Source organism: Euphorbia lathyris, chromosome 5 (assembly GCF_963576675.1).
Source record: "Euphorbia lathyris chromosome 5, ddEupLath1.1, whole genome shotgun sequence".
NCBI lineage: Eukaryota > Viridiplantae > Streptophyta > Magnoliopsida > Malpighiales > Euphorbiaceae > Euphorbia > Euphorbia lathyris.
The window spans coordinates 45,741,313-45,763,153 of NC_088914.1; the positions used below are offsets into that span (position 1 = coordinate 45,741,313).

The 21,841-nt window shown below is 35.3% G+C and overlaps 1 non-coding gene and 1 pseudogene across 1 annotated transcript; one reads left to right on the forward strand and one right to left on the reverse strand.

Annotated features, from left to right (window-relative positions):
* The first annotated feature begins 4,223 nt into the window (after window positions 1-4,223).
* LOC136229765 (thioredoxin-like fold domain-containing protein MRL7L, chloroplastic) lies at window positions 4,224-6,813 on the forward strand (annotated as a pseudogene).
* A 13,819-nt stretch (window positions 6,814-20,632) lies between these two features.
* LOC136231462 (small nucleolar RNA R71) lies at window positions 20,633-20,739 on the reverse strand. Its single transcript, XR_010689843.1, has one exon. It is a non-coding gene; the product is annotated as a small nucleolar RNA R71 (small nucleolar RNA).
* Window positions 20,740-21,841: the final 1,102 nt, after the last annotated feature.

The following is a 21,841-nucleotide window of genomic DNA, read 5'->3' on the forward strand; positions in this document are numbered from 1 at the left end:
TTCAGACTTTCTTTCCTACAAGCTCATGTGTATACAATATACAATTCAGGACTGCTCGTTTTCTCTATATACTCAATTCATATATATAAATCAAGGAAAAAATTGTTAATAAATGACATCCATCCATCCATCGTACAAAACGAATCAGACACGTGTCCTCTCATGAACCTTCCGATCAACCACCATGTGTCTCAATTTGGTTCTTCGGATCAGTCAAGAAGCTTCCATGCAACGTTTCCCCTCTAAGAGAAACCCCCGTGCGGCTAGGTTGAAGACTCCACATCACATCGACCTCTAAAACATAACCAAGGACAAAGAGGGGCCGGAGTCCGGTGAACCCGCTCTGATGGCTAATTCAGTCAAGTGATTAGGATGGGTTGAAGAGTATAGACTAGTTGTGAGATAATAATTAACGTATCATAGGATGTGTTTATACATGTCTATATATAAGGTTCAAACTGAATCCTTCACTTGCTAGAAGTTCTTTTGGACTTAGGATTTCCTTCTCCTTTTAGGAGTCTTATTCTAGAGAAGTCCTTTTGTCATGTTGAACCCCTAGTTGTTCTGAACAGTCCCTTATGGGGGAATAGAAGCTTTTAAAGGTCTTGAGGGTTTGTTTTATCACACGTGGTGTGATAATGTTGAGGGATGTGATGGTGCCATGTAAATGATGTCATTTTGTACGATATCATATGTCTCCCCCTTTGATTTCTGAACTCTTGCAGGATTTAATAAGATACGTGAGGGATGAAAAATGATCTTTTTGGTTTTCAATTTGCTTTGTCTTGGATCGTTTTTTCCATTTGCATATGTGTCATTTTATACATTCTTTGGGATTGGCTTCTCTTTTCAACACGCCTTGTCAACGTGTCTTTCTTTTAACTGGCCTAGTGATCTATGTAGGCCGTATTTTCTCAAGAATGACGGTTGCCTTTAATGATTAGCAACATTAATTTTTCTACCGTTCTATCTTCCGACTCTTCCACTTCTTCTGTTTCATCGATTACTCTCCCATTGTCTCTTCCACTTCTTCTACTCTTATGAAGGTGTCATTTTCTCTCTTATTTGCATCTTCGCCATTTCCAATTTTTGAGACCAATTGGCTTCTTTGATTCCTAGATCCCCTTACTTCTATCTTTTCCGCTATTTTTTATTTTTTAGAACAATGAGCTTCTTTGATTCCTAGATCCCCTTATTTTTATCTTTTTTTCCATTTCGATTTTTGAGAGCAATAGGCTTTTTTATTCCAAGATTTTTTTTTCTCCCACAGTAAGTATTTCTTTGCTTTTTGCTTGTTTTGTTTTGTATTATTTTTTCCTTTTCTTTGTTTTATCTCTTATGATGGGTCGTAAAAAGATACAAGGTAAAGAGGGTGCTATCTCTAGGGAATCGCAGTAGCCTATTGTCCCCAACCTTTGAAATTTTGAGCAACCCTCAATCATTGGTGTCCTTGCTGTGATGAAGTTGGCATCTCTTTATCCCGAGTTTGTGCACCTAGGGTTCTCGGCTCCTATCCTTGGACAACTGATAACTCGTGCCTTTATAGGTTTTTTGGGTTTTTATGAAATCTTTTTGGAAGACAGGGTTTGTCTCCCCTTCCATTCTGGCATTGTAAACGTCCTGAATGAGTTGGATATATGCCCTACCCAGTTGTTTCCTAACGGCTGGCTAGATTTACTTGGATTAGTCAAAATGTGCGAGGATATGAATTTTGATCTGACTGGGCCATTGTTCTGTCATATCTGGACTACTTCCTGGAAAATAATGATGATTCATTGTGGATATCGAAACTCCAACCAACCCTCTTTTTTTTGTTTCCGATAGGCCTTCTAACAATAAGAATTTCAAGCCTTTTTTGTTCTAGATTTTCCTGCCAAAGGACGAAGGAGGAAAACCTTTTGAAGGGGCTCTGTATCCAGACAGATTCCCTTTCTACACCTCTTGGAACCCTGCTTTTATGAAGAAGGATAACTTTCATGAGTTGGCTCTGTTTCTCGTGATGGGAAACACATGTATAATTACCTAACCAAGCTGCCTATTACCTTCACTCAAGAAAAGCTGATGACTTATATGGTCGGGGATAGGTCATTTGTGCTCAAAGATTCCTGAGGCATAGTTTATAAGGAGGGGATTACTCGATATGATAAGTTACTTGTATATTTATGATTCCTTCTTCCTAATTTAATTCGTTGATTCAAATGTTTGCAGGCTCTAACATGGTAATCTCTAGAAAACATTGTTAGCTCACCAACTAGCCAAACACAAGGCAACTGAATGGGAAGCCAAGGTTTCTCACGATTCATCTACTTCACTACCTACAAGATTAACTTATTCTCCTATTGCCTCAGGCTCATCTAGTTCTGTTGGAGTTTCTTTGGGTGGAATTGGGATTCCGATAGGCCTTCTAACAATAAGAATTTCAAGCCTGTTTTGTTCTAGATTTTCCTGCCAAAGGACGAAGGAGGAAAACCTTTTGAAGGGGCTCTGTATCCAGACAGATTCCCTTTCTACACCTCTTGGAACCCTGCTTTTATGAAGAAGGATAACTTTCATGAGTTGGCTCTGTTTCTCGTGATGAGAAACACATGTATAATTACCTAACCAAGCTGCCTATTACCTTCACTCAAGAAAAGCTGATGACTTATATGGTCGGGGATAGGTCATTTGTGCTCAAAGATTCCTGAGGCATAGTTTATAAGGAGGGGATTACTCGATATGATAAGTTACTTGTATATTTATGATTCCTTCTTCCTAATTTAATTCGTTGATTCAAATGTTTGCAGGCTCTAACATGGGTAATCTCTAGAAAACATTGTTAGCTCACCAACTAGCCAAACACAAGGCAACTGAATGGGAAGCCAAGGTTTCTCACGATTCATCTACTTCACTACCTACAAGATTAACTTATTCTCCTATTGCCTCAGGCTCATCTAGTTCTGTTGGAGTTTCTTTGGGTGGAATTGGGATTCCTACTTCTGGCGAGTTTTCTGAATGATTTTTAGGTGTATTTCCTTTCTCAAACTATGGTCTTTAATTCTTCGTTTATTTAGGAGTGCCTGCCTCAGTTTCTGCTTATTTTTTCGAGCTTGTCGTGCATAATACTGAGTCTATAGATGTCATTCTGGTGTCTTTTTTTGCACCGCTTAGCTCTTATAGAGCTCAATTTTCATCTGAGCATGTTGCCTTTTTAGTAGAACCTTCTGTGCCCGCTGAAGAAGTAGCTGTCAAAGTGGAAGTTGCTTCTAAAGGTCAAGAGTTGATAACTAACAAAGCTTTGGGAAAGGTCGTTGAGAAGGTTGTGAAGCCGAAGGAAAAAGACCGTTCTAAGGCCGGGGTCCAATCTATGAAGACACATGGGATAAGTATTGGCCTTAAGCATCTTGAAGAGGATCTACTACTAGGGGGATCTAATGCATGCCCCAAAGTTTCCCTTGATCCTTTGTTTGTAGCTTCCCTTCCTCAAAGTGGAGGGAGTGTGTCTGGCCCTATACCTGATTGGACGAAGTAGATTCCTGAAGAGGTAGTTATTCCTCCTGAAGGACTGGCCAAGTATACCAGGCTCAGCACCTATAACATGAGTAGGGGTGAGTATGGTCCGATTAGGTCCAAAAACTGAAGTGAACTGAACAACATAATTTTTTTATAAACTGAACCGAACCAAATTTCACTTCAGTTTGGTCCAAACCGAACCGAACCAATTCGATTTGGTTCGGTTCATATCAAAACCGAACATGAATATTGTAATCTGTTTCTTCCGTTTCACTTTGTTTCTTGTAATTTCTCAACTATAGAATACACTAGAAAATACTAAATGTTTTATTTGAAGGTAATTATAGTTATAATATGAGATTTTTAACTGGATCATACAAGATAAAAAGAAATAACAAATACTAAATTAGTCCAACAAAAAAATATAGGGAAAAGTACAAAAATAAACCTTGTAGTTACACATGTTTTTAATCGCAATCCATGTGGTTTAAAATTTGTCAAAATAGTACCATGTACTTCAATCCATTAGCAAACATAGACATTTCTATCTAAAGGTGTTAAAAATGCTGAGGTGGTAGTCAAAGTCAAAAGGTTTGAGGGGTAATTTTACCCTTTCATATATATTATTATTATATTTTTAAAATTTTAAATTTTATCCAATAGACAACTGACACCTCATCTTTCCCTTTTCTCTCACATCTCTCCCAAATTAGTCTTCATCTTCGACCTTGTTAATGGCAGAGGCAAATTTGAGAAAAAATAAAACAAGCTCACAACTTCACAAAGAATGTTAAGAAGGATGATGACGATGATGAGAACTACCATAGTGAAAATGAAATAGTATGGAAAAATGATAATTACATTATTCCGATCAAAGACGTAACTTCTGTAGAATAGGAGGAAACTGTGTTCAAAGACATCAGTCCTTTGATCATCCTAATACATAATCGCTATAAAAAGGTTGATTCTATTTCAATTTATGATGCATCTGTAGTACAATTCCTTAAATCTTCCACCTAAACATTGTATTCTAAACAGACCACCGGAAAACCAAAGAATTCGAGACGGATTGGAGAAGGATGTGCACATCATATATGGAACTGCGAGCTACATTCACCGAGAGTAAGTAGAGCCATTATATTCTTATTTGTACTCCATTCCGTTCCTTTTTATGGAGTTCTTGTCTCTTACATTCTTTTGTTGTGTCACAGTGTGTGGCAATTGATGTTGTGGTTGAAACTGATTTGGTATCTACAGGGCCGGCTGAGACTACATAAGCGGCCGCCTAGGGCTTCCGATTTACTGGGACCTCCGATCGGAATTTGTTTCAAATTTGATAATTATTAAGATTTCTGTGGTTAAAAGGTAGGTAGACTTAGATTTATAACAAAAAATGGTGCCAGGCTGAATGGTAAAGGTATATTGGAGGTGTTTGTAAGTTTGTAATTTGGTGTAAAATATTATTTAGACTCTGATTTATTTAAAATTTTAATATTTAGCCACTAATTTATTATTTGGTCACATTTAGACCATAAACTATTTAAATTGATGAAATTTCATTCAATTTTGAGGATTCCTTTTATCAGTATTTTTCGTTCACATTTTCTCTTATTTTTTCTTTCTTTCTTTTGACAACATCTGTACATACAGTTAAACCTCGATAAATGAATGTTCGATAAAGTAATAACCTCGTTTATATAATAAATTCTTTCGGTCCCGACTTTGGCCAATGGACTAAAGTAATAACATCGCTAAATGCATTAAGTAATAAAAATATTTAAATCCTGAAGGGTCCACCTTAACTTTTTCTAGTGTAAACACAACTTCTGATATATTTTGCTCATGTTGTAGCAAGTAGTTGTTTAAAGTGATCATTGCTTGAAAGACCTCTTTTGACGATACATTTGCGACAACGCAACTATCATCATTGTTCATTATTGACTGGATAAATTATCTATAAAATAATAAATATTGATTTATCGATAAATGAATAATTTATTCATTTATCGATAAACAAATATTCTGGCTTAATGAATATTTTTTCCGGTCCCTAGGATATGTATTTATCGAGGTTTTACTGTATTTTTCCTAAATTTTTTTCATATTTGGAAATAATGTATAAACTATTATTTTGTTATTGTTGTGATTTTTAAATTTTTTTTATTTTTTATAAATTACAAGACGAAATGCACTTATGAATTACAATTTGTCATTTGATGTAAAATGTTATTTATACTCTGATTTATTTAAAATTTTAATATTTGACCATTAATTTATTATTTGGTCACATTTGGACCATAAACTATTCAAATTGATGAAATTCCACTTAATTTTGATGAAGTCTTGATAAAATCGTTTCCTTATGATATGTGATGATATTTTGATATATGGACTTGACATGTTATGCGTTGTAAAGTTCATTTACCCAAATAATTAATGAGATTAAAACAAGAAAACAAATTACTATAAAAAAACAAGAAAACAAATCTCTAAACTAAAATTTATCAAGTCTAGTTGTCAAAATATCATTATATGTCAATAATTCTATTAAGTTTCCATGCAAATTGGATGAAATTTCAACAGTTGGGATAGTTCAGTGGCCAAATAATAAAATTTTGGATAGATCAAGCGCCAAATGTAAGATTCCTTGGATCAATTGATGTCCAAATAGTGATTTAAGCCTGTAATTCATAATAAAGACGCGACTCAACCAATATTTAATCACCAAGATAAATTATTCTCTTTCTTTCCATAGAATCTTGTGATTAAGTTCGAGTCCAGTCGTCCAAAATTAATTTTCAGGAATTAATACTTTATCGTTTACTTGCTTCTCTCATTACTGGTGAGAAGAAAATTGATTTTACATATATAAAACAAAACTCGATTTTACATTTACAAAAGCAAGAAAAATAATAATTTCTTAACTTTGTAGTTAATAATATATTTGTTTTATTATTTTTAAAATAGTATTAAATTTACGTATGAAAAAAAAGTACACAATGTGCCTCTAGAGCCTCCAAAATACTGGAAACGACCCTGGGTATTTGCTCAAAAAGTCTCAAACTTCCCAGAAATTATATTTACTAAAGCTGGAAAGATCTTGTACCGTGAGAAAGGTGATTCTGTGATTTGGTGATTTTATTTACATTGCTTTATCTTTTGACTTCAGCAATCAAATCTCTGTCTCTTTTGATGGTACAGTAATTCGAAGTCTAGACGAGTTCTCAAAAATTATGGCTTACTTATGGAGTGGGTATGCCTCCTTGTTTAAGTGACATTGGAGATAGCCAGGAATTGATCTCATCTATTCCAGTCAACAATTGAAAATGATCAAATTATCCTAGTTCTCATCATCGTCATCATCCTTCTTAACATTCCTTGGGAAGTTGTGAGCTTGTTCATTTTTTTCTCAAATTGGCTTCTGCCATTAGAGTAACAAAGTAGAAGGTGAAAACCAGTTTGGAGAGATGTGGGAGAAAGAGGAAAGATAAGGTGTCAATTATCTACTGGTAAGGTTTAAAATTTTAAGAATATAATAAATTAGAAAAAGACAAAATTATCCCTCAACCCTTTTCATTTTGACTGCCACCAAATCATTTTTAACACCGTTAGATAGAAATGCCTATGTTTGTTAACGGATTGAAGTACTTGTACCATTTTGAAAAAATTTTAAACCACATAAATTACGATTGAAAACATATGTAACCACAATGTTTATTTTTGTACTTTTTGCAAAAATATATGGGATCAGAAAACAAATAATACTGGAATTTTAAGAAATTTAATCGCCTAAGAAAACCATTCCATACCAGAATCCATTTAAATAAAAATGAAACATTTAATAAGCACCATTTGCTAATTTCCAAAGACTAATAACATAATGATTTAGGCAGCATATCATTCTATGAACTCCAAATCATCTCACAGTAAGCTAGTGAAAGCTATAATTCACACAAATACAAGCAACCCCATTTTATTAAAAAAGAAGTACACTAATAATCACCAAAATGAGAGAAATATTTTCTAAATTACATCCTACAAATCTATAAAAGGGATAAGAGTAAAATCATAATCAGAGAAGTATAAGAGAATAAAAAAATCATAAGCAATAGAAATAATTACACATCTTAGATGATCAGGGACATAAAGGATTAAAACCCTAAAATTAAAAAGTTACATTGGTTCGGTTTTTTCAGTTTTAGATCGAACCAAACAGAACCGAATCGAAAATTGAAATAGCTAAAAAATAACCGAACCAAATTGAATTACGTTTTTGTTTGATTTTTGTAGTTCGGTTTTCAGTTTTTGGTTCGGTTTTGCTCACCCCTAAACGTGAGTAGTTTTTTCTTGTTTTAAGTGATGTTTTTATAGTTTTATATATATCCTAACCTAGTTCTTTTTTTGCAGCTCTAGATGGCTCGTTATCCTTTCGGGCCTCATCTCGAGTACCCCAGGATAGCTAAGTCAATGGCTGCTTGTTAAGGTGCTTCAGAAGCAGCCTTTTTTGTCAAGGCAAGTGATCGGGAGATTATGGAGCCGAATAGTATTGTGAGCGCTCACGGAACTCGATTATCCTTTTGGTTTCAGCAAAAGGGGTTCTGTGTTCGACATTACACCGTCACTTAGTATTTTTAAGGACGACACATGGTGTGTCCCTTCCGGTGTATGTCTTATTATTTATTAATCTGTTTTTTATCATGTGTTTGAACTAATTTATTATATTAAGAGTCGTCACCTGGTATTAATGTCCAGGAACATATATTAGATGACATACGGGCTCACACTATGTCATCTCTTCAAAGTTGGGTTCGTGAATTAAAACTAGACCTGGGCATGGGCCGGCGAGCCCGCCCGCCCGGCCCAGGCCCATTTAGCCGGACTTGGACACATAGAAATACTGTTAGGCCCGGCCCGATATACTATATATATATATATATATATATATATATATAATATATATTTATATAAATTATAATATATTTTTATAAACATAAATATAAATAATTTTTTCAAGAAAAACTTTGCTGCAGAAAAAAAAAATTGCTGTTTAACTTATAATATATATATATATTTATATGAATTATAATATATACATTTTTATATAAATTATAATATATAAATATAAGTTATAATATATTTTTTAATATATAGATGGGCTTGGACGGACGAGCTTGGGATTCATATCTTCGGCCCGAACCCAGCCCGAGTCCGAGCCCGATTAAATTTCTTGCGGGCTGGGCTGGGCTTGGGCTCGCCAGACTTTATCAAAAGCCCGACAGGCCCGGCCCGAGCCCGGCCCATGCCCAGGTCTAATTAAAACGGTCCAAGGGTTTGATTAATAAATTTGTAGAATTGTCTTTTGTTAGAATACATTTATAATCTAAATCAATTTCCGTTTACATCATTTTTACCGCAGGAAATAAATAAATAAATACGGAAATATAAAATAAATTAAATTTCAATCAAATGGCAGAGATAGCCATATACATCAAATCTAATCCTAATGAAACTATTAAACCTGTAAAACAAATAAACGTTAACCGCGGGACATTGCATCCCATCTTTCTGATTATACTACGATGTCTGACTCGATCATATAGGACTTAGATAAATCCTATTAATCTAACACAACAATATAGTCATTATATCTACAACCTAGTTTATAAGTTCTAATCAATTTAATATTTTTTTAAAAATGACCAAAATGCCCTTTAACCCGAAACTGATTTTATTCCATGTTTGAATTGAGGATGATAATGAACCAGAGGCACCTAAAGCTCCTTGAAGCAGCATGAGAATTGAGGATTGCATTTTTAGTCTATCTTTTATCTTTGTTTTTGTCCAATAACATCATGAATTACTCTTTTAATTTCAATAAAACTCTGTTTTTGTGCGATATTGATAATTTTGTACATTCTCATCCGCACCATATATCAACATTTGACATTCACTCATTTGAACACACTTCCATTGTTATCATGGAATGGACGAAAGTCCAAAAAAAATATACTTATTACTCTGAACTTAACCATTGAAGAGAGAAAATTAATGGAGTGAATAAACAAAATAAATCATGAGAAGTGTTTCCTTAGCCCTACAATGATAATTCAGACATGGATTCATCAAGCAAATAGTTCTAACCTACTTGCACACAAGGAAGGTCGAGCAACAATTGACAGAGTTCAATAAAGAAGAAGAAAAGAAGCGGATAACAAGCCCATAATTATGCTAGTGTCAAGCACCAAAATTTTAGTGAGAAGGTCACCTCCAATTCCAAAAGGGACACAGTTATATGGGTACACCATTTAGATTGAAGCATGAAAGGTCAACCGACCCATAAATGACAATTGACCCTATTCCATGAGCAACAACAGGGTCCAAATCCGTGATGTGATAATGCAAGACTACAAAGAAGTATTTAAACACAATTTCCACATTAATTTTTATTATAACAAAAATATTAAATGAAATTTATATCTCCATAATTAATAACACATTAAATCTAAATATTGATTTATTCATACTAATGTGTTTGTTGAAGTGTGTTGATGAATTATAAGTAAGTTCAACGAAATAAGAAAAAAGCCTTAAGCCTTTAAATCAAAGCCTATAAGCCAAATGGTGTTGGATCAAGCTTCCAGCCTAACAGGCAGAAGGATCTAGAAGCATGTTTATATGTCTCAAAGATAAGAATGAATTTGGAAGATAAAGATCAAGCCCCGCTAGACAATATCAAGGGTTGACTCTGCGCAACTGACAAAGCCTCATTATAAAAAGGAAAGTTTCAGAAGCAACAAACAGCTTGTCTCTTGGTCAACCTGAGAACTTTACCTGATTTGGTTAGACAATTAGTCTGCTTCCGACCAAGCTTGAAGCACAGCGCAACAGACAAATCAACGATAAAAGATAGAATACCATTGGCTGTTGACACTAAATTCTGAGGAGTGAAAGTGACAAAAGAGCATTTCCCTCCCAACGGTTATTTCAAAATTTGAAATGACCCCAGCCTTCAAGTGTCAACTATAAAAGGCCCCTCATTTGCAACTTTGGAACTTGATCTTCAACGCACAAATTCTGAGTGAATCATTTCTTGAAGTTCCAAGCAAAGCAAAGCAAGAACATTTACACAAACGTCTTTATTCTTCTATGTAATCAATTCTCTAGATCTTTCATTGTGTTTTTAGATTAGAACAAAATTATCTATTATTTAAGTATAGTTCGGAAGCTCTGTTTGTTCGGTATTTAGCAAACAGAGTTAGATAGTTTTGAGTGTAGGATTATAGACGAAGGTACTCTGTAATAACTCAATAGCTATTGTAAGGGTTTATGCTTTACCATAAAGAGCTTAGTAGTGGATTAAAGCTTGGAAGAGGAATTCCGGGGACTGGATGTAGGCAGGAGGCTGAACCAGGATAAAACTACTAAGTATCACTTTCTCTAACTCTTACTCCTTATTGCTTGATTTTATTTCAGAAACATAAATTAGTCAGAGTTGTATTTAAACTGTGATAAGTTCTGAAGCCTTTTTGAGGCATTATCTTTCGAACTAAGGACAGAATCAATCTTAGTTGTTCATCAAGAAAAGTTGTCTCTGAACCTTTAACATTTATCCTCTGAACCGTGCTATTGAACCGTGAGAAGTATTTTAACTTGGCTAATTTTTTTTAACACTAAATAGTTCTATTAAACCCCCCTGGAACTAATTCTCACATAACAAGGGACCAACAAGAAGATGCTAGAAAAGTTCAGGGGCAAAGTCTAGCATTAAGGAATGAAGATGGAGCCATCCAAAGCCATCTTAGAAGAAGATCCTTCAAAATTCGAATGAGACTAAAGTCCAACACAATCAAGTAATGACTTCAAAGTGAAAAAAGCGACCAATAGTGCTTCACAAGTGGCTAATCAAGCCTTCAAGAAAAGCTCACTTTAGTTAAAGAGGAAAATCTAGAGTCTATCAATCATGCTCAAATAAGTGCATATCCAACATGGAAATCTGATAGGGGTAAAAAAACCCTATCTTTAGGTACAGTTTTTAGGATGGTTTAGTTGAGTTTTCCTTCAATAAGCGAGCAATTCCTGCATTTTTATGCATGTGTGCTTATTAATTAGATTTTGCATATGTTTTATTTACTTTTGTAGTTTGAGGTCGTTTTCTGATTGTTTTTGGGCAAATACTGCCAAATTAGCATGTATCTTAACTTTCAATTATTTATTATGTCTAAATGATCCACCAAAAGTCACACCAAACGAAGTTTTTACTCAAATCAAGCGATTTGTGGGTCAATTTAGCCTCTGAACTAATGTCATTTGGAGTTTACGTGCGTGTGCAGGTCAAAACAGGAACAAGTTCGGGCAAAAATCACGTATCGGGGACCTCCGTCAGTCACTCGGAGCGTTTGGGCATTTATCGCTTGCTAAAACTGGCCATTTTAGGCCAACTTGGCGAACTAGTACCAAGCTCGCACTGAGCTGGCCCTTAGAGGCCAGCTTGGTGAGCTGGCTCGCCCAGCTCGGTGAGCTAGACCTCGGGAATCAGTCTTTTGACTGATTCTCGGCCCCACGATGCCACAACTCGACCCTAACTCCTCCATCTGCAACATGAAACAAATTCGATTAGATTTGGGACTTAAACCGCAACTATAAATAGAACTTTGTTAATGTAAATTAGATATCTTTCAATTGTGTAAAAACCCTAGCCTTCCCCCTTGAAGAATCCACTCCATCTCCTTCATCCTCCATTGAACAACACTCAAGCTCCACTCCCCGAGGATTATTCAAGGTTCCATCCTTAAGTCCTAGGAAGACGCTTACAGTGGTAGACAAGTTCCCTGAAAGGGATTTTCTTACTGTTTTACATCTTGTTTACCTCTTGATCCAATCTATGAATCCTAGGCTCATTGTAACTTCATGACAATTTCTCCATCTTTAATATTAAATTTTCTTGTTTGTTCAATTGTTTGTATGATTTAATCTTTGTCTCGTGCTTTGCTTAATTGGTTTAACTCATTAATATGTCCAAATATATAGTTGGCACATATTGCGGCTAAATTTGACCTAGTCAGAGCCTGTAGGATTGACGACCCTGCGGAAGATTAAGCTCAAATTACTGAGCCTTATAGCTAGTTTCGGCCTTACAAGGGAATCACGCACTAGGAACCATAGAATGATAAGTAGGGTTAATCATCTTAGGCAAAAGCGACTTAGATTAGGTTATCAATTGATTAGCAAATTAGGCTGAATTCAATATTATCGTATCATTCCACATCCCTTCGGGTAATTTTTGTTTTATACCCTTTTATACTTGTTCATATGTTAAATAAGTTAGGTTATACCTTTTCTATTTGATATTCCGTAGATTTATCAACACCGTATAGCGTCCCTGTGAGGCACCGTTGTGTTCGACCGGGGGCACTCCGATGCTAAAATCAGTAATGTTCTTGAAAGAATAAACTATAATCACAAGAAGTGTTTTTGGAAAGTGTGTAAGTGTACCTTTTAACATCGTACCGCTGGGATATTTATATAGGTTTAAGTGATAATCGTAATAACTTGCCTTTGACGTCTTTTAATGCAGAGTAATACCTTTTTAATGTATTTTAACTCTGATTATAACCTCTGAGCTTTTACAGTCTTTAAGGTATCATTAATGCTAGTTTAATGATAGTGAGCTTCGTCGTATACCTGCTCAGTTTTCTATAAGGGCGGATCGCCATGTGGGGCGGATCCCATATTCTTCTCCTAGGCGGATCTCGGAATGGACCCATGGTATGACACCGTATTTCCAGTTATACGCCATATATGCGAAGGAGGCGGATCTTATCTTGTCTTTTCTCCTTTCAGGTCCTTCCCTTGAGGGAGTATTCTCAGCCCGATCCTTCATGTTTTATGGCGGATTGATGGGTGTCGAATCCACCAAAGATAATTATACTTCACAACTCTTAATAATAGGATTGCACAAGAGTAAGTAAAGGTCGAACCCAAAGGAATATTACTGACTCAAAACAATTATGACTTGATAAATAAACAAAGTAAATAAACAGGGGGTTTTGATTTGTAAGATTTAACCAATTGCAAAGAGAACTACGAATTAAATAAAATAGAGTAAATATGATTTTGTAAACAATGTTTGGAGAAATCCGATCAAGGGGGGTTCGTAGGTACGTAATTCACTTAGTATCGATCATAGGCAAATAAATCTTATACACATACCGGATCGGTTTGGAGTATTCTTCCTTAATATTAAACTAGTCAAGCACGACAAATAACCAGTTCCTAATCATTAAATAATCCTGCCTTAGTGGTCAAGATTTAATCTATTGACAGCCTGATGAATTAGAAGAACCCGACCTTAGCCAACCGACACTCAGCGTCGACGATTTAGAAACAAAATTACTTGTTCATTCGACTCAAATAAACCTAATTACTTTGTATTAATATCACATGAAAGACAATCTCAGGTTGTCAAATGTGAATCTATTCTTTCAAATACAAAACTAACTTAATTTATATTATCGATTGCTACTATGATTGGTTCATTTAGGTAAAACTCTAACTTTACCAATTCAGCCGTATGAAAATCCAATTCAAAGAACGACCTGCAGTTATCATTCGAAGATTGAATAATCAATTGAGAATAAATCCCTAAATACAATGAACAAATAAACGGTAGATTAATAAGAATAATTAAAGCACAACAGTCTCACGATAATGAAGAAAAACCTCCTTTGAATTAACTCTTAACCGAATATAGAAGTTTAGCTACGAATAACCATGGAAGAACAATTTGTATCTCCTTTCAAGAAAAGAACCAAATGATTGCTGAAAAATAAAACCTAAAAATAACTTATTTCCCCCCCAAAGCGTAAGTTCTGATATTTTTATAGAGAAAACCCTCTCCTAAAAGTTAGGTAACCAACTGATATTTATCTAAATCAATAATCTTTTCTATAATCTGAGATCCCTGATTTTCTGCCTTCTTTTTCGAGTTGGAAAAGGTCATGGTCAATTTGAACATCAGCAGATTCAGAGGTCCTTAGTCTTGGGCAAGACTAACTCCATTTTCGTTTCAGCTCCTTTAATTCAGCTCAAAATTCCTTTCTAGTCCATTGTTTCTTCAAGTTAAGTCCAATTCCGCTCATTTTAATCATTTGAGTCCTGTGGAGGGAAATCATACCAAAACAAGCAATGACATCCAAAATAACACCAAATTAATTAAATAACCTAGCACCAAAGTGGACATTTGAACGTTGAATTGGACCCTTATCAAATACCCCACACTTACCCAATGCTTGTCCCTAAGCATATCAGATCATGTCAACAACTCTTTACTCTTATGATTTCCTGTTAACCAACCTTTCCCAATCCCCACTCATAATGTGAAGATTATCAGCCATCAACTCTTAAAGCCAAGACATTATTCATGTTTGAACATACAACGTAACCACTTAAAAAAATCTCAGCAAACAAGCTTTCGACCATGTACATAAGGTGTGAATTAAAATCAACAGCACCCTCACGGAAATCACTCATTACACTCAAGTGTTTAGGCTATGATTAATTCTTTCAAGAAATCGCTCAATTCACAACCTAGAATGAAATTACCATAAGCTTGCCAATATATCAAACCTCCACCATTAGTATGAACTCAAGTCAATAAATCAAAGGGGCTTAAAACAGGGTGTAACATTGGTTAGGGGTAAGGTTTGGAAAGGAAAGGAGAGAGAAGGATGATTGATGAAAGTGGAAATGGCCAAAATGAAAATCAAACTGACTTATTTACAAAGCTCATGTAACATTGAGCAGAAAAACTTCTTTTCTTTTCTACTTCTTTTTCCTTTTTTTGTTTTTTGTTTTTTGTTTTTTTTCATTATTTTTTCTTTACACTAAAATTGCTACTAACAAAGAAGAGTTACTGTTTTGTAATCTAATATCCATTGAGACACCTTTGGAAGCACAACAATATATAACTAAAGGACTTATGCTAAATCCTCATACTTTGATGAACTTGTGGTCAATTTGAAGAGATTGCTCAAAGCAGCAACTAAACACTAGGATAAATGAAAGAATGTACAGACTCTGATGGCTACCATGTCCCTGGCCAAGGGACTTGAACAGGGGTAGGTCAAGAACGTGGAAAAGGCTCAAAAGTGGCTAACTAAGGGCTGGTACTGTTATTTTCTTGTTAGTCTTGGGCAAGACTAAGGGTTCAAAGTTTATTTGAAATGGATGACAGAAAAGAAAACCTATTGCCCTTATTATTTTTAATGCTCGAATACATCAATGTGGTCTCGAAATGTATAACATGGCAAGTTCTAGAATTTCAAACTAGAATTGGACAACACTCAGAAAAGATATAGAACAAAGTGTAATGTTTTGTTCTTGTATGAGGCTCAAAATCTTTCCAAAAATTTGGGTGAAATTGGTGTTGTTTCATTCAAAACGTCTATCATGTAATGGGAAATTAGTCAAGTGGTTCATATGCATGCTCAAGACAATTGTGCAACCCTGACCTTTTAAAATCGACAGCTTTACTCAAAACAAGACTTAGGGATTTCAATACTAAGTTGGCAACCTAGTTTCAACCGAGTGCAAAACTGAGAGCTAGCATTGTTATTTCTAGGGACAAAACAAAGGGTGGACACCCCACACTAGACTCGAGCATATTTTCTGGGTTTTTTCACTTGAGGTGGACACCTCACACTAATTTAGCACATATTTCATAAAATTAAAACCAGAAAATTGTAGCAGTAAAATAAGGAAATTTCAGCAGTAGTAAATTTTCAAAACAGTCAGAAGCCTTTCAACAAATTAACCATCACAATCAGCCAATTAACCATGAAATCAAACACTTCTATAGCAAATATCCCTCCCCACTTTTCTCCTTGCATTGTCCTCAATGTGTAATTCAAACAATCAGGGGAGAAGGGCAGCAGATAAGAGAAAAATGAATTAAAAAGAAAAGTGTGCTTACTGCCCTGTTTTGAGGAGGATTTCAGAGGAGAAGGAGGTTGTCGATGTCGAAGTTGACGGTGGCGCTACCTTGGTGAGATGGGTCTGAAACGGTTGAGAACTCGCCTATAGCAGGTCTGGCCGTCGATTCCTAGGAATTTCAGCATCAAACAGGTTCCATCCCTCTGTTTGTGGTGGTTTTGACGGCAATGTAGTGAAGGTGGGAGTCGAAGTGTGGAAGAGATGGAGTCAGGGCTTCAATTTTTTTTCTTTGAGTAAATGAGGTGAAAGAGTGAGAATAGTAAAAATAAAAAATAAAGGGATAAATATCATGGTTAAATTGTGATTCACCCCCTCTTTTTATTTCTCAGCACATCAGGCTTCCCTTAGGGTCTATTTGACCCCCTTATCTCACCATTTAAGCCTAGTTCTCCATTCTTTCCTTTCTTCAACACCTGAGAATTAGATTCATGACTCCATTGTAGAAGATGATGGCAGTTAAGTTAGTTATTGGAAAAAAAACAAAACAAAAAATAAAGGATAACTTGGGTCTTGAGCAAGACCAACTTGGGCTGCCTCCCAATAGCGCCGCTAGTTAACGTCTTTGGCTGGACACTCTTGAACTCTAAGCCTAGTCTCCTGGGTCAAGATATTGAACTTCTCTAGAGACTCCAATTGGGATATTCTTGTAAAACGACTCGAGTCTATGGCCATTTACTTTTTGCACTTTCCCATTCTCCAAGCTCTTAATTTCCACAGCACATTGAGGGTAAATCTTCATGACCATGAAAGGTCCTATCCATTTGGACTTTAATTTTCTAGAAAACAATCTCAATCGATAATGGTGTAAGAATACCTTATGTCATATTCGAAATTGTTTATGGATAATCATATCATCATGAAATTTCTTGGTCTTCAACTTATTGATTCTCGGGTTTTTGTAAGCTTCATTCTTCAACTCTTCAAGCTCCTGTACTTACAGCTTCCTGACACTTTCGATTTCAATTCCTTTTTCAACAACCATATGTAATTCATCTTCCCTATAGAACTCAAAATCATGTTGTGTTATTGGTTCGACAACATCTATACCACAAATGGAATGCACTTCGTTAGGAAATTTCATGGCATCATAAACATTAAATTGAACTATTTTACCATCGAATTCCATAGTCAGTGTCCCTTTGTGAACATCTATCTTCGTCTGAGCAGTTGTTAGGAATGGTCTCCCTAACAAGATTTCCGATGCCTCTGAGGAATGATCATCATCTTCCATGTCGATAACAAAGAAGTCAGCTGGAAAAATTAATCCATCAACCTGCACCAAAACATCTTCCAACAACCCTTCAGGGTAAATAATAGATCGATTAGCAAGTTGAAGCACTACTCCCGTTTCCTCAAGAGGTCCAATATTTAAAGACGAATAAATAGACATAGGCATGATATTTATGGATACTCCTAAATCACACATTGCCCTCTTAATGCTAGTATTTCCAATTTGACAAGAAATGGCAAACATACCTTTATCCTTACATTTTTGGGGCCTTTTTCCTTGGAGGACAACAGACACATTCTCACCCATGGTAATCTTTTCATACCCTATTTTTTTATCTTGTTAGCACACAATTCTTTGAGGAATTTAGCATATCGAGGGATTTGTCTAATAACATCAAGCAGCGGAATATTTACCTCAACCTTGCGGAACGTCTCAAATATGTCTTTTTCCTCATTTTCTTTCTTTGATTTGGCTAAACGACTAGGGAAAGGTGGTCTAATTACCAAAGGTATGTGTTGATTTATGGTTTTTTCTCCAGATGACTTACCAGATGAACCTTCTATCTCATTTTCATATACCTGATCTTTACTTGCAGACTTCTCTGGCATATGCTGTTCCGATTTGGAAGCATACTTAGTCTTGGGCAAGACTAAATCTTTTCCACTGTGAAATGAGATTGCACTTATATTCTGCCTCAGTGTTAAGCCCAAAATATACCTAATATATCATCAATAATTACATCAATATTGATACGAATTTGTGCTATTTATACCTATTTAGAATGCTTTTACTCTCGAATATGTTTCTTTCTTGCAAGGTACGTAAATATTTGGTAAAATCCAAATAGGAACGAAAAGAGCTTAAAAACAGAATAAAAACCCTACAAAAAGAGTCAGAAACAACGAAGATCAATTACACCTAAACGAGGACAAAGACGAAGTCAGAAACAGAAGAAAATGTCACATTCTCGGTTGAGGAAACAAGATTCTCGGTAGAGAATTTACAAAAGCCGCGATCGAGAATCTCAAATTCTCGATCGCAACACGCGTTTTTCAGCAACTCCTTCCCTTCGTTCGAAGACCAAATAAATGCTCCCCCATTCTCGGCCGAGAATTAAATATTCTCGGTAAGTGCAGAAATTCGTCCAAGTACAATGAACACATGTTTAATCCAAAGAAACGCGTTCGTTCGGGTGGATAAAGATGTCCCTTCACAACGGATACGATCCTTCACAACAGACACGACACTTCAACCACAACTCTTCAACATCTATAAATAAAGAGTTGATGAAGAGTTGGAAAATATAGAAGAAAGAGATTAGTATAGAATTTATGCAGAAATTCCGAGTCAAGTGATTCAGAATTTAAATTTCATTTCTGTAAAAAGAAATATGATGTACACACATTGTTTATTCAATAATAACAAACACAGTAGCGTTTAGATTTGTTCATATTAGTTTACATTTTGGTAGTAGATAGACCAGTCTCTATTCTGAAGATTCAGCGAGAAGATTAAGTAGAGAATCCGCCCCTGAGTCTAACAAACTCTAACGAAACCCAAGGAAAGGATTGACAACCCGTTTACTTGCACGCCGTCGAATGTTTTCATGCTCCTTGTTCTCTGTAAACTTGTATCAATTTATATTTCATATAATAAATTCCGTTCTATTCGATAGATTTTCATGCAGCACTTTGGTAAAGGATCCGAAGTGGATTGCCGGTGTTTTCATTAAAACGTAGTTAATTAAAAATCTTTACAAGAAAACTTTGTTGAACACTTAGACAAATTATTATCTCGGAAGAGTTTTAATTTGGTTAAGGTAGCGATCTAACCCGACCGTAGGAGAATTGACTACAGTTCAAGGCCTAAAAATTAGAGGTTCCGTCATTTATTTCATCGTTATAATTTATACAAAGTTTAAAGTTGTTTTCTTTGCTTAATGCAAACGAATACACTTGTTTACTTTTCTAAAGAACTAAACAATCATGTTTTGTAAATTCATTCCTAAATCAGAAGTATTTTCTAACATTTGTTATTTTCTCTATTCTAATTCTCATTCGAGCAATTTCAAAACCAAATCCGATTTAACGATTTTCCATATTATAAATTTTAAAAGTATATTTAACCAATTCAAAATAAGTTTTTGTTAAAAAACATTCCTTGTGGGATCGATATCTTTTATTACTACAAGCGTATACCGTGCACTTGCGGAAATCGCTCAACAAGTTTTTGGCGCCGTTGCCGGGGAACGCCAAAATTTTTGACAAAAATTTAGATTTTTCGTATTTTATTTCGAATCTAGGTTTATTTATACTTATTCAAACTTTTATATTTTATTTATTTCAAATTACTAACATATTTATTTTTCAAATTCTATTTTGAAGGTAGTTTCGGTTCGTGCGAAATTTCAAGTTCATGCACAGTTCTCGAAGTTCAGGCATTCCACCAAAACCGCTAGACCCAGAAATTGAAAAGACTCTTAAAAAGAACAAGAAAGACAAGAAAAACAAAAACAAAACTCCAATAAAAACTAGAATTACTGAGCCAGAAGTTATGGCCACACGCATGGATTACGCTAGGTCAGGAGTGATCGGTGTAACAAACAGCATAGTTAGACCCCAAATAAATGCAAATCAATTTGAGATTAAGCCAGCGTTGCTTAATATGTTACAAAATAACGTAACATTTTACGGGTTACCTAACGAAAACCCTAACACTCATTTGACAAATTTCTTAGCAATTTGTGACACTTTTAAAATACCGAATGTGACTGCGGAAGCAATCAATCTTTGCCTTTTTCCTTTTACTTTGAAGGATCGAGTCAAAGAGTGGTTGACTTCTATGCCAGCCGCAACATTTGAAACTTGGGAACAATTAGCCCAAGCATTTTTATCAAAATTTTTTCCTTTAGCAAAAACCGTAAGAGTCATAAAAGAGTTAACATCTTTCTCTCAAAATGATAATGAAACTCTTTATGAGGCTTGGGAACGTTTTAAAGAACTCCAACGTTTATGCCCACACCACCAATTGCCCGCTGAACTTTTAATGCAAACATTTTATAATGGATTAAATCCTACAACTAGAGGTTCATTGGATGCTATGTCTGGAGGGTTATTCATGAAGAAAACATCGGCCCAAGCAAGAGAACTTTTGGAGGAAATGGCAATCAACAGCAGTATGTGGCCCGCGGAGCGTGGACACGTACCAATGGCGAAACCATCATCCTCAACTACGTCATCAGTTAAAGGTATAGTGAATCTTGATCCAGTTGCGATGTTGCAAGCCCAATTTTCTGCCTTATCGCACAAAATTGATAGGTTTATGGCACCGTGTGATCCTAATGGTAAGCCAATCTAAACGGATGTGGATTATGAAGGTATGAGCGAAATTGAACAGGTAAATTTTGTCCAAGGGAAAAATCAAACTAATAACCCTTACTCCAATACATATAATCCTGGATGGAGAAATCATCCTAACTTTAACTGGAGAGATAACAATAATAATGCTAATGCTAATCAAAATCGTACCACTAATTATCAAAATCAATCAAGAGATACGATTAACACTTTATCTTCTAAAATCGACAAATTTATTGATGCTATGAGCGGAAAAATAAGTAATCACGATGATGGTTTTAAACGGATCGAGAATAAATTCGATCAGCTTATTAAAAACCAATCATCTAGCATCCATAATTTGGAGGTTCAAATTGGACAACTCGCTAAATCAATTCCATCCCGCAAAGAGGGAAGTCTTCCCAGCCATATAGAAGAAAATCCGAAAGAGCATGTAAAGGCTATCACTCTTCGTTCAGGGAAAAATTACTTAGGTCTGGAAATGCCCGGAAATTCAACTTTACCAGGAACTGATTTACCAAAATCCAAAGAAGATACATTAAACCAAAAAGATGCACCAATTGATTCGAGTACAAAAACTTTTGTACCCAAACCACCTTTTCCACACAAAGTTCGCAATAAGGACTATGACAAACAACTTTTAACATTTTTAGACAAACTTAAAAATTTGCATATTAATTTGACGTTTATGGATGCAATTACGCAAATTCCCAATTATGGTAAATTCCTAAAAGATTTAATTTCAAAGAAAATCAGTTGGGAAGGAATTTCATCC